Raw genomic sequence first — 12,644 nt, forward strand, 5'->3', positions numbered from 1 at the left:
AATGCCTTTTATGTCTTGCATGTTTCTGGATGAGACAAATGGACAATTCTCAGGAAGTATAATCCTTTTGGTCACTACCCTATGTATACGCAGGCATATGCTTCCACTTGAACAATTATGTGAAATGTCTAAGCAGTGTTGCATAACATACAGCCGTGAGTGACCTGTCCTGGTCTATGAGGTGCTTACAAGGCCTGTTTCCTCTCATGCAGGGCTCTATGCTGACCTTTTTTACAAGGAGCACGTGTGTGCCTAAGTTGAAAAATGAGTTGCACACAAATAGATTTTGGAGCAAATATTTTAGATATTAATGATAGAATCCTTCATTTTTCTAGGCGCACTGGTGCTCCTAAATTAAAATTCCAGGTTGCACAGCAAAATATTTAGGCGCATATGCAAGTAAAATGGCGCACTGTACAGCCCTGTCATGGCGAGGCTGCATGTAGCCAGCGAGGTCAGTCAGGCGGGGGCAAGAATGTTGTGTGTAAATGCGCATTTAGAGACCGGAAAAAAGGCTTTCAGACATTCTTCTGTTTAGTGTACATTTGTGTACAGCACATGGCACCCAGAAGTATTTTTAGAGCTCTGTCTGCTTCATGGTATTGGGAACAACATCCACGCTTCTTTAAAAATATATATAATAATTTATCAATCCTACAAGCAATACAAGACTTATTATTATTATTATTATTATTATTATTATGGGAGATTATAATATGGTTTTAAATACCTCAATGGACTGTAAAGGAAATCAAACTATCACCCTTATGTACTTAAGGAAATCCCGAATATCATGGATATATTGGAACTGGTGGTTATATATGGAGGCTTAAATATCCTGACCTAGTGAGATATACATGGCGGAGGCTTAAATATCCTGACCTAGTGAGATATACATGGCGGAGGCTTAAATATCCTGACCTAGTGAGATATACATGGCGGAGGCTTAAATATCCTGACCTAGTGAGATATACATGGCGGAGGCTTAAATATCCTGACCTAGTGAGATATACATGGCGGAGGCTTAAATATCCTGACCTAGTGAGATATACATGGCGGAGGCTTAAATATCCTGACCTAGTGAGATATACATGGCGGAGGCTTAAATATCCTGACCTAGTGAGATATACATGGCGGAGGCTTAAATATCCTGACCTAGTGAGATATACATGGCGGAGGCTTAAATATCCTGACCTAGTGAGATATACCTGGCGGAGGCTTAAATATCCTGACCTAGTGAGATATACATGGCGGAGGCTTAAATATCCTGACCTAGTGAGATATACATGGCGGAGGCTTAAATATCCTGACCTAGTGAGATATACATGGCGGAGGCTTAAATATCCTGACCTAGTGAGATATACATGGCGGAGGCGTAAATATCCTGACCTAGTGAGATATACCTGGCGGAGGCTTAAATATCCTGACCTAGTGAGATATACATGGCGGAGGCTTAAATATCCTGACCTAGTGAGATATACATGGCGGAGGCTAAATATCCTGACCTAGTGAGATATACCTGGCGGAGGCTTAAATATCCTGACCTAGTGAGATATACATGGCGGAGGCTTAAATATCCTGACCTAGTGAGATATACATGGCGGAGGCGTAAATATCCTGACCTAGTGAGATATACCTGGCGGAGGCTTAAATATCCTGACCTAGTGAGATATACCTGGCGGAGGCTTAAATATCCTGACCTAGTGAGATATACATGGCGGAGGCGTAAATATCCTGACCTAGTGAGATATACATGGCGGAGGCTTAAATATCCTGACCTAGTGAGATATACATGGCGGAGGCTTAAATATCCTGACCTAGTGAGATATACATGGCGGAGGCTTAAATATCCTGACCTAGTGAGATATACATGGCGGAGGCTTAAATATCCTGACCTAGTGAGATATACATGGCGGAGGCTTAAATATCCTGACCTAGTGAGATATACATGGCGGAGGCTAAATATCCTGACCTAGTGAGATATACCTGGCGGAGGCTTAAATATCCTGACCTAGTGAGATATACATGGCGGAGGCTTAAATATCCTGACCTAGTGAGATATACATGGCGGAGGCTAAATATCCTGACCTAGTGAGATATACCTGGCGGAGGCTTAAATATCCTGACCTAGTGAGATATACATGGCGGAGGCTTAAATATCCTGACCTAGTGAGATATACATGGCGGAGGCGTAAATATCCTGACCTAGTGAGATATACCTGGCGGAGGCTTAAATATCCTGACCTAGTGAGATATACATGGCGGAGGCTTAAATATCCTGACCTAGTGAGATATACATGGCGGAGGCGTAAATATCCTGACCTAGTGAGATATACATGGCGGAGGCTTAAATATCCTGACCTAGTGAGATATACATGGCGGAGGCTAAATCAAGCTAGTCCTCTTGACTACTTACGTAATTCTCACTGGCACCAAAAGTTGATAGGGGACAGAATGCGGTCGGACCATCAAATAATTGGCATTTACATTACTCTTACAGAATTTCAACGTGGGCTAGGATATTGGAAATGTAATCAAAGCCTATTGGATGGCAACTTGTTTTTAACCAGGACAGAAGAATTTATAACTGACTTTTTCCGACATAATGTACAGTGCATTCGGAAAGTATTCAAACCCCTTGACTTTTTCCACATTTTGTTACGTTACAGCCTTATTCTAAAATTGATTAAATTATTTTTTCCCGCTCGTCAATCTACACACCCCTTAATGACAAAACAAAAACAGGTTTTTAGATTTTTTTGCAAATTTATAATATAAAAAAACCTGGAAATATTAAATTTACACAAGTATTCAGACCCTTTACTAAGTACTTTGTTGAAGCACCTTTGGCAGCGATTACAGCCTCGAGTCTTCTTGGGTATGACGCTACAAGCATGGCACACCTGTATTTGGGGAGTTTCTCCCATTCTTCTCTGCATATCCTCTTAAGCTCTGTCAAGTTGGATGGGGAGCATTGCTGCACAGGTATTTTCAGGTCTCTCCATAGATGTTCAATCGGGTTCAAGTCCGGACTATGGCTGGGCCACTCAAGGACATTCAGAGACTTGTCCCGAGGCCACTACTGTGTTGTCTTGGCTGTGTGCTAAGGGTTGTTGTCCTGTTGGAAGGTGAACCTTCGCCCCAGTCTGAGGTCCTGAGAGCTCAGGAGCAGGTTTTCATCAAGGATCTCTCTGTACTTTGCTCCGTTCATCTTTCCCTCGATACTGACTAGTCTCCCAGTCCCTGCAGCTGAAAAATATCCCCACAGCATGATGCTGCCACCACCATGCTTCACCGTAGGGATGGTGCCAAGTTTCCAACAGACGTGACGCTTGGCATTCAGGCGAAAGAGTTCAATCTTGGTTCCATCAGACCAGAGAATCTTGATTCTCATGGTCAGAGTCCTTTAGGTGCCTTTTGGCAAACTCCAAGTGGGCTGTCATGTGCGTTTTACACAGGAGTGGCTTCCGTCTGGCCACTCTACCATAAAGGCCTGATTGGTGGAGTGCTGCAGAGATGGTTGTCCTTCTGGAAGGTTCTCCCATCTCAACAGATGAACTCTGGTTCTCTGTCAGAGTAACCATCGGGTTCTTGGTCACCTCCCTGACCAAGGCCCTTCTCCCCCGATTGCTCAGTTTGGCCGGGCGGCCAGCTCTAGGAAGAGTCTTGGTGGTTCCAAACATCTTCCATTTAAGAATGATGGAGGCCACTGTGTTCTTGGACTTTCAATGCTGCAGAATGTTTTTGGTACTCTTCCCCAGATCTGTGCCTCGACACAATCCTGTCTCGGAGAGCTACAGAAAATTCCTTCGACATCATGGCATGATTATTGCTCTGACATGCACTGTCAACTGTGATACCTTTATATAGACCTTTATATATATATATATATATATATATATATATATATATATATGTGTGTGCCTTTCCAAATCATGTCAAATCAATTGAATTTACATTTACATTTTAGTCATTTAGCAGACGCTCTTATCCAGAGCGACTTAGTTAGTGAATACATATATATTTTTATACTGGCCCCCCGTGGGAATCGAACCCACAACCCTGGCGTTGCAAACGCCATGCTCTATCAACTGAGCTACATCCCTGCCGGCCATTCCCTCCCCTACCCTGGACGACGCTGGGCCAATTGTGCGCCGCCCATGAGTCTCCCGGTCGCGGCCGGCTGCGACAGAGCCTGGATTCGAACCAGGATCTCTAGTGGCACAGTTAGCACTGCGATGCAGTGCCTTAGACCACTGCGCCACTCAGGAGGACTCAATGAAGTTGTAGAAACATCTCAAGGATGATCAATGGAAACAGGATGCATCTGAGCTCAATTTCGAGTCTCATAGCAAAGGGTCTGAATACTTATGTCAGTAAGGTATTTCTGTCTTGTTTTTAATAAATTCAAGAAAGATCAAGTGTAATATAATACAAAAAATTAAGCGGACTGGATGGAAAATGGGGACAAATGCACCAAATAATGTTTTAATCTTCAACATGGAAATGATACCAAAATAATTTACTGAAACTTGACACCCGTTATTCACCAAGCTATATTTTGAAAGAGGAAGCAAAGTACTTTAAACATACGTTTTCATTTCAGTCTCCTCCATCTCCACTAACCGAAGTTAATTGTAAGCATTTTCCCCCTATTAATAATGTAAAATTAACAGCTGTACAGAAACTAATGTGAATGCCAAATTACAGAGGAGGAACTTCCTAATGCAATTAAAGCCTTTAAGTCTGGGAAAACTCCAGGGCTGGATGGCATACCAGTTGCGGTATACCAAACCTTTTTTGATGTACTCAGAGGACCGTTTTAACCACTCCTATAAAAATGGTAGATTATCAGATAATCAACAAGAAGGGTGGATTTAATGATTACTGAAACAGGACCCAAGTGGTAAATATAAAGATCTAGTCCATTAAAAAAATTGGAGGCCCCTTACACTTCAGTGTTGTGATGCAAAAATTCTAGCTAAATGCATAGCGCATAGAATTAAAAAGGTGTGTTGTAGGATATTATTCATCCTAATCAGACAGGTTTTTTACATGGACTATACATTGTAGATAATGTAAGACAAGTACTAGAAACAATAGAACACTATGAAAGGTGTCATTGTACACTGATTCATGTTTTCTTTTAAATCCACAATTTGGTTCCCTCCACAGCCTCATAGAGGATCTAGAAATATTCTGACCTGTGGATTACAACCAAATTATAAGTGTAATATATTATGTATTTGCCTTGCCTACACCTAGCGACTTGTTTTTTTAAATTATTTGAGCCAAATATATTCAATTTTCTTTGGAACAGCAAGCCAGACAAAATTAAACGGGCCTATTTATATAATGAATATGAATTCGGAGGGCAGAAATGATTAAATATTAACGCATTAGACCTATCACTAAAGGCTTCAGTCATACAAAAGTTATACTTCATACAAAAGTTACGCTTAAATCCAAACTGGTTCGCTAGCAGATTAGTAAGGATGTCTCACCTCATGTTCAAAAATGTCCCTTTTCCCTTTTCAGATGACCTTATCTCCAAAATATCGCTATTTTTAAAACAAGCCCTAAAAAGATTTTTGCAATTTCAATTTAATCCACCAGAAAAGACAGAACAAATATTACAAATATTATTGTTAAACTCAAATATACTAATTGATAAAAAAACAAAAACATATTTTGAATAAAAAAACAACTGTATAATCTTTGTAAATGATACCATAAATAGGACTGGTGGAGTTATGTCATGCAGCTAACAAAAATATATGGAAGTGTCTGCTCTACTTAAAATTACAACCAACTAATCCTTTACAGCAAAAATGGAAGAGGCAAGTTGAAGGGGGAGAAAGTAAGGAACTTGTCTGTCGGCCCTGCATTAAAGACCAGAAGTGGCAAAAATGTGCTTCAAAAGTAAACCGGTTTCATTTAAGGACCCAAAAAATGACAGCTGTGCCATATAGATGGCAAAATAGTTGGGAAGAGATTTTCGATGTACCGATTCCATGGCACATGGTTTTTGAACTGATATGCAAAACGACGCTGAATTCAAAACGTAGTTTTTCAATTTAAATTATACAAAATTCTTGCAACCAATAGAATATTATATATATATATATATATATATATATATATATATATATTTATATATTTATATATATATATTTATATATATATATATATATATATATATATATATATATATATATATATATATATATATATATATATATACATACATACATACATACATACAGTGCATTCGGAAAGTATTCAGATACTATATGGGGGATACAACCATCCCAGCTCTGCAGATTTTGCTGCGAAGAGACATAATCATTTACATTACATTTACGTCATTTAGCAGACGCTCTTATCCAGAGCGACTTACAAATAGGTGCATTCACCTTATAGCCAGTGGGATAACCACTTTACAATGTTTTATTTTTATTTTTGGGGGGGGGGGGTAGAAGGATTACTTTATCCTATCCCAGGTATTCCTTAAAGAGGTGGGGTTTCAAATGTCTCCGGAAGGTGGTGAGTAATCATTGAATATTTGTACTGTCCATATGTAGCTTGTTTTTGGTCGCAGGTTTAGGAATGGCTGAAGAATTGCAAATAGCATTGCTGGATGATTTTTAAAAAGTCATAGTCAAATGATCAATAATATAATAATACTCTTAGCAAAAATGTTTTTTTTACAATATTTAGAATCTATGAGAATAGAAAGGTTCAGAACTTTTGTGAACTAGGGGAGGGATGTGGTTGGGTTACGGGAAAATAATAAACGAAAATGTATATTTATATATATATTTTATATATTTACAAAAAACTATATGGGGGATTGGAAATTATGCATACAATTACTTGTTGGAAGCCACAATCTATCTGCAATATTAAAGCTGATCTACCCCCTAAAAAAAAACCCATAAGTTCTCATGTTCAGCCAGCCATGTTTTTCACATAGAGCATTTGTTGCAGGCACACATTCCCAGTTGGAGGCAGCCAATGAGGTTCTGTTGCAGGCACACATTCCCAGTTGGAGGCAGCCAATGAGGTTCACAACAGATAAGGCTGTCTGCCTGCCTTCTGAACTGTACACAGTGAGCAGTTGGCTTCTCTTGGATTAAGATTTCCATATCATTGTGACGAAACTGTACTTTTCTATTTGTAAACATGCCAGTATGTCCCATGAACTCAATTTACACAGACAGCAGTATGTGAACTCACCTCTGACTGCGCACCTGCTGAACCTCCCCATTTAATTCCTCTCATGCCATTGAAGTCCTTGGTCGGGTCGCCTAAATCCAGACGGTGTAAAATTTTTTATAATAATTCAGTTTGAGTGAAAGAACACTTCATTAGCCAAGGCAAATTGCATAGAATTGCAGGAAATAATCTTTTCAACTGCAAGATTTTCTCTCAGGTCCATGACAGAATATGTAGAATCTCAGGGAATTGGCTTGAAAACTGCAACATTTTCTCTCCGCTGCATGGAAAAAATATGTAGATTTGCAGGAAATTGGCTTAAAAATGCTAAAATGTCTCTACACCGCCGGGATGGGGGCCTCAAAGTCTCTAAAATTCAGCTGGGCCGACCGTGCCCATTGCCACGCCCACCACCTAAGCCCCTTTTTGATCCAGAAAACCCCCTGTCTCATGTAGGTGTTGTAGGACTTATCTGCTCTGTTCATGTTGATTATGTAATGTTTCAGTGAGAGTACAGAATGTTACTGTAACCGTGCTCTCTGACTGTGTTTGCACTCAGGTTATCAGTGAAATGGATCAAGTGGAACTGAGTGTATAAACTGAAGGTTGAAACAGATGGTATTTTTCATAAGAGCAGGGGTCGTGTTAAAGCAGAATTCTGCGTTCTTCACGCAAAAAAAATATTTGAACAAGAAATATCTTGCTGCGTTTTGTAAACTCTGATCTAAAATACTTTTTTATTTTAATTTCTGCTTGGCATCAGACAAATGTTGTACTTAATTTGCACTTCTCCACTTGGACAGCGCTCTGACTGTGTAACTACTTTTCTCCGGTACTTTTCTCAGTGTAGCCTACTTTTCTCTGGTAAAATGCAAGACTAACTTCAAGCAAAACATTAGGAAATGTAGCTGGCTACATTCTTTCTATGATAAACATTAGAAATAGGATGTCCATGCATCATTTTTGCAATAGAAATGTTGCTTTTTCATGTAAGCAATTTAAAACTGAGGTTTAATGGTGTAAAACACAGATTTTTATGGTCTGCGTTTTGGAAATGCAGATTTTTTAACTCTAAAGTGACCCCTGTAAGAGGGAGAGTTTGAAACAGATGGTGTGTTTCATAAGAGGGATATTACCTCATTGGTGACTAAAGCTCAGCTTTTTACTTATCAACTAGGCCTAAATGGAGTCAAACTGCTTTGTGAATCTAGTGTGCAGCCCACGACTATTACTGTTGGATTAAATCAGAAATGTGTTCTAATGATAATAATGATAATGCATAGACTGCTGCCTGTTACATGTATTTTAGAACATGTAAAGTGAGTTTTCTGAGGAACCATACTTTGCCTAAAAGCTCTCACTAGTTTTTTCAAAGTCACTACCCTGCCTTTTTGTCTCTACTCTCATGTGTACCTGCTGTGTACAGGCTGCTTCACTTCGCCTGTTGTAAAGCTAACCTATATTCCTGGCATGTTTCTAAACTCGTGGTAACCCCGTTCTGACATCAATGATGTTAATTCAAGGACTGCAGGAAAACCCTGGTCTGAAGAGCTTGGTAAAAATATTATTTAACCAACAGACAAATGGAGGACTGTTGCTAAACGTTATTAGTAGCTAACATGTACAGACCGTTAGGCTAGATTGCAGGAATTGTGCTTTGGTGTCTCTCTCGACAGACAGCAACGTTTGTACAAACCCCTGTAGTTGCAAACCAAATGTTAGGCTAGAAGCAAGTGGAAATGTCTAGATGCCTTTTACAGTGGAGATCAAGTTAATGAATTGGCTGGCTGGGTTGATGGGACAGGGGATGAGCAGTGATTTCTCAGCTGGAACAGAAAACAAGATTCCAATTTTTGCGACATAGGCTTACTCATGCTAAATTTGTTTTTTAGTATGGCTTAGAACACGTCTCAACCAATCACAATGCTTGTTTTGACCAACCCGTTGTAGAATTTCTCCTTTAAATGTGGTCAGTACCATAAACACACTGTTATTGATTACCCTCGGTTTGTTACAGATTAACCAAGGTGGTGGAGAGCCTAGTGAAGAGCAGCCTTTATTCATAGTCATGCTCATATGCTGGGTTGTCATGGCAAAGCACACTTTGGTGGGGGATTTACACAGAAATTCCCTTACGAAGAGGACCTGCGTATTCCTTTCTCTAACATCTAAAGCTAGATTTATATTGCAAAGATTGAACGATAGTTCCAGCTCCGACACCAAGTTTTTAGAAAGGCATCCATTCGACTACTCCGAACTATAATTCACATATGAGACGGTACCTGGTAGATGTGTTAGCTAGCTCACAGGTTTGCACTCGCCTTTAGTTTTCTTTCTTCAACTATGGTTTGAGGAGGTGCATTACAGTTTGGAGTGTGTAAGATACACTAAGCATGATCCACTGCTGCTAGAAATAGCCCTCTGGTGTTGGACAGTGTTGTCATAGATGGTGAGCTGCTGGCAGGGGCCTCAGTAAAACATGCCGGAAGTATGTCCCTGTGAGGTCACTGTCTTCTGGCTGATTTCAGATCAGTTTCTAGATTAAATTATATGTTCTGAATGTTCCAGGCCAACTTTTTTTTTGTGTGGGTGTTTTCCTTCTCTTCAAAGTAGAAGCATTTGCCTGTCACCTGACCTCTCTGTTTAAGGAATTTGGTCACTGGGTGTGTTTTCACTGCCCTGCTTTTCAGGTTTGGATGTTATTTGTGCATGTGTGCTCTTGATCAGTTCCCACATGTAGTGAAAGTTTGTTTTATTCTTATGAGAAAATAAAATGTAACCTGTTGAGATGGGAGAAAATGGATACAATTGCATAGAAATATGGATACAATTCCTACTTTAGGCCTAATCATGAACACTGGTAACATGTACATATTTTCAAACTAAAACTTTTGAAATATATGCCGCCCTTTTGGTTCTACTTATGCAACTAAAAAAGGCCTGATCCTATATAGAAACAACACAGTAGGACTGTGGATTTTAGTTTTTTTGTGTAAAAAAAGACAAGTCACCATGACGTCAGCTAGAAAATAGTTTAATTTAGGAAATCTGTTCCCATGTATTCCCTCGAATGATTGTTTTTGATCGTGTCTCAATGTAATCAAGGTATGAAATTATTATTTTCAAATACAATCTCTTTTTGAGCTTAGTTGTGGTCAATTTGCAGTGTACAAATTATTATAATTATCTTCCGTCCCTCCGACCATCTACTGTAGTTGCCTACCCCTGCAGTAGGAACATTAGGATATCTGTAAATATGACATTATAAAAGTACTCCAGTAATGCAGGGTTTGCTAGTTAGTTAACCATTCTCTTGTGGGATTTAAGTTTTGTATTGTGTGGTTGTGGTTAAGATTTGGGTTAGGTGTAGTTGTTGCCTACAAGTCCTCTGGATGTAGCAGTGGTTGGGCAGTATTCTGCCTGAGGTGCTTATTCCTATAATGCCTCAGAGTAAATGGAGCACTGTGCTCTTTGAATAATTCAGCCAGTAGCTCAGGTGTGTGTTGATTAGGTTTCCTGGACAAGAGGAGAGGTCTGGAGTTGAACAGCCAAAAAGTTTGCCTTCATACAAGGATCTAAAGCAGCAGGCTATAACAGGCATCGTAGTGTATGCTCTCTGTTCAATTCAGGCAAGTCGGTTTTCTTCATTCTGTACTTGCAGTCCTTTTATTTAGCTCAATTGGTAGAGCATGGCGCTTGTAACTCCAGGGTGGTGGGTTTGATTGCCGGGACCACCCGTAAAATATGCACGCATGACTAAGACTGTGTCTACACTTGACAGTCCATGGAGCTTTTGTATTCTGATCATAGAATTCTGAACACGTCATGCGCCTACACCTACAGTGCATTCGGAAAGTATTCAGACCCCTTGACTTTTTCCACATTTTGTTACGTTACAGCCTTATTCTAAAATTGATTAAATAAATGTTTTTCCTCATCAATCTACACAAAATACCCCATAATGACAAAGGAATAAACTGTAATTACATTTACATAAATATTCAGACCCTTTACTCAGTACTTTGTTGAAGCACCTTCGGCAGCGATTACAGCCTAGATACTTCTTGGGTATGACGCTACAAGCTTGGCACACCTGTATTTGGGGAGTGTCTCCCATTCTTCTCTGCAGATCCTCTCAAGTTCTGTCAGGTTGGATGGGGAGCGTCGCTGCAAAGCTATTTTCAGGTCTCTCCAGAGATGTTCGATCGGGTTCAAGTCCGGGCTCTGGCTGGGCCACTCAAGGACATTCAGAGACTTGTCCCGAAGCAACTCCTGCGTTGTCTTGGCGGTGTGCTTAGGGTTGTTGTCCTGTTGGAAGGTGAACCTTCGCCCCAGTCTGAGGTCCTGAGTGCTCTGGAGCAGGTTTTCATCAAGGATCTCTCAGTACTTTGTTCCGTTCATCTTTCCCTCGATCCTGACTAGTCTCCCAGTCCCTGCCGCTGAAAAACGTTATTGTTATTTTACACCTGTTGTTGTTAGCAGTGCACCATGCCCTGGCCCACTGAGGTTAGTGAGCAGGATATGAGCTGTGTACTTTTGGAGTGTTACGTCATGGTAATGAATAAGACATGCCCATTAAGTAGGGCTGGCACAATTACCGTATAATCGTGTAAAGTGACGATTATGGATGAAGGACCGGCATGAAAATAAAATAACCGTCATAACCGTTCTTATTTAAATTATAATAATTACTATTTTTTGTGTGTGTGGAACGAACCGCTGACTGGGGACGGCTGGGCATTAGTGCGGTAAGTCAGTTTCCGCGGTTACATGGACTCTTTACAACGTGATGAAACTCTGTTGCTCCTTGTTGAAACAAGCAAGGTGTTGTAGCAAATTAGTATTTTGTCCCCCCACTCCCCCCCTCCCTCCCTACAGCAGCAGCACATGCAGTCCGGAGTGGAGGAGAGGAGAAAATATGGGTTAAAAAATATATATACAGTACCAGTAAAAACTTTGGACACACCTACTCATTCAAGGGTTTTTCTTTATTTTTACGATTTTCTACGTTGAACCAAAACCATCAGCCATAATTAAATTACCGTCACAGCCCTGCCATTAAGCGAATGCTGTGCATCATGTACTTATGCCCTCATTCCTGATGGTGAACCACTTTTAATCTGCAGCTCCACTGCTAAGGCCTCCTGGAGGACTACCACAAGTGCATCACTGCTCAGTCTCTCTTTTTTGTTGTTTTGAAAACGACAAGAATATCTTTGTCATGTTAGTGAAAAGGTTAAACTGATCGGACCTAGATCATATCTTGATAATGCTGTATCTGAAATAGAATCCACCTCACACCATATTGTGAAATACAATTTATTCCTTTTATTTCAATTACTTTGGAACTTTGTGACAGTTAGGCTAGCACCACTGACAGCTAATTACAGACCATTAGAACAAAGCTGAAATGCCAAGAAAAATGA

At 40.1% G+C, this 12,644-nt stretch overlaps 1 protein-coding gene across 1 annotated transcript in view; it reads left to right on the forward strand.

Moving 5' to 3' along the window:
• hipk3a (homeodomain interacting protein kinase 3a) overlaps positions 1-12,644 on the forward strand; it is a 58,924-nt gene that overhangs the window by 4,815 nt on the left and 41,465 nt on the right. The gene's annotated exons all lie outside the window — the stretch shown is intronic.

Source organism: Coregonus clupeaformis, chromosome 6, assembly GCF_020615455.1.
Source record: "Coregonus clupeaformis isolate EN_2021a chromosome 6, ASM2061545v1, whole genome shotgun sequence".
Classification (NCBI taxonomy): domain Eukaryota; kingdom Metazoa; phylum Chordata; class Actinopteri; order Salmoniformes; family Salmonidae; genus Coregonus; species Coregonus clupeaformis.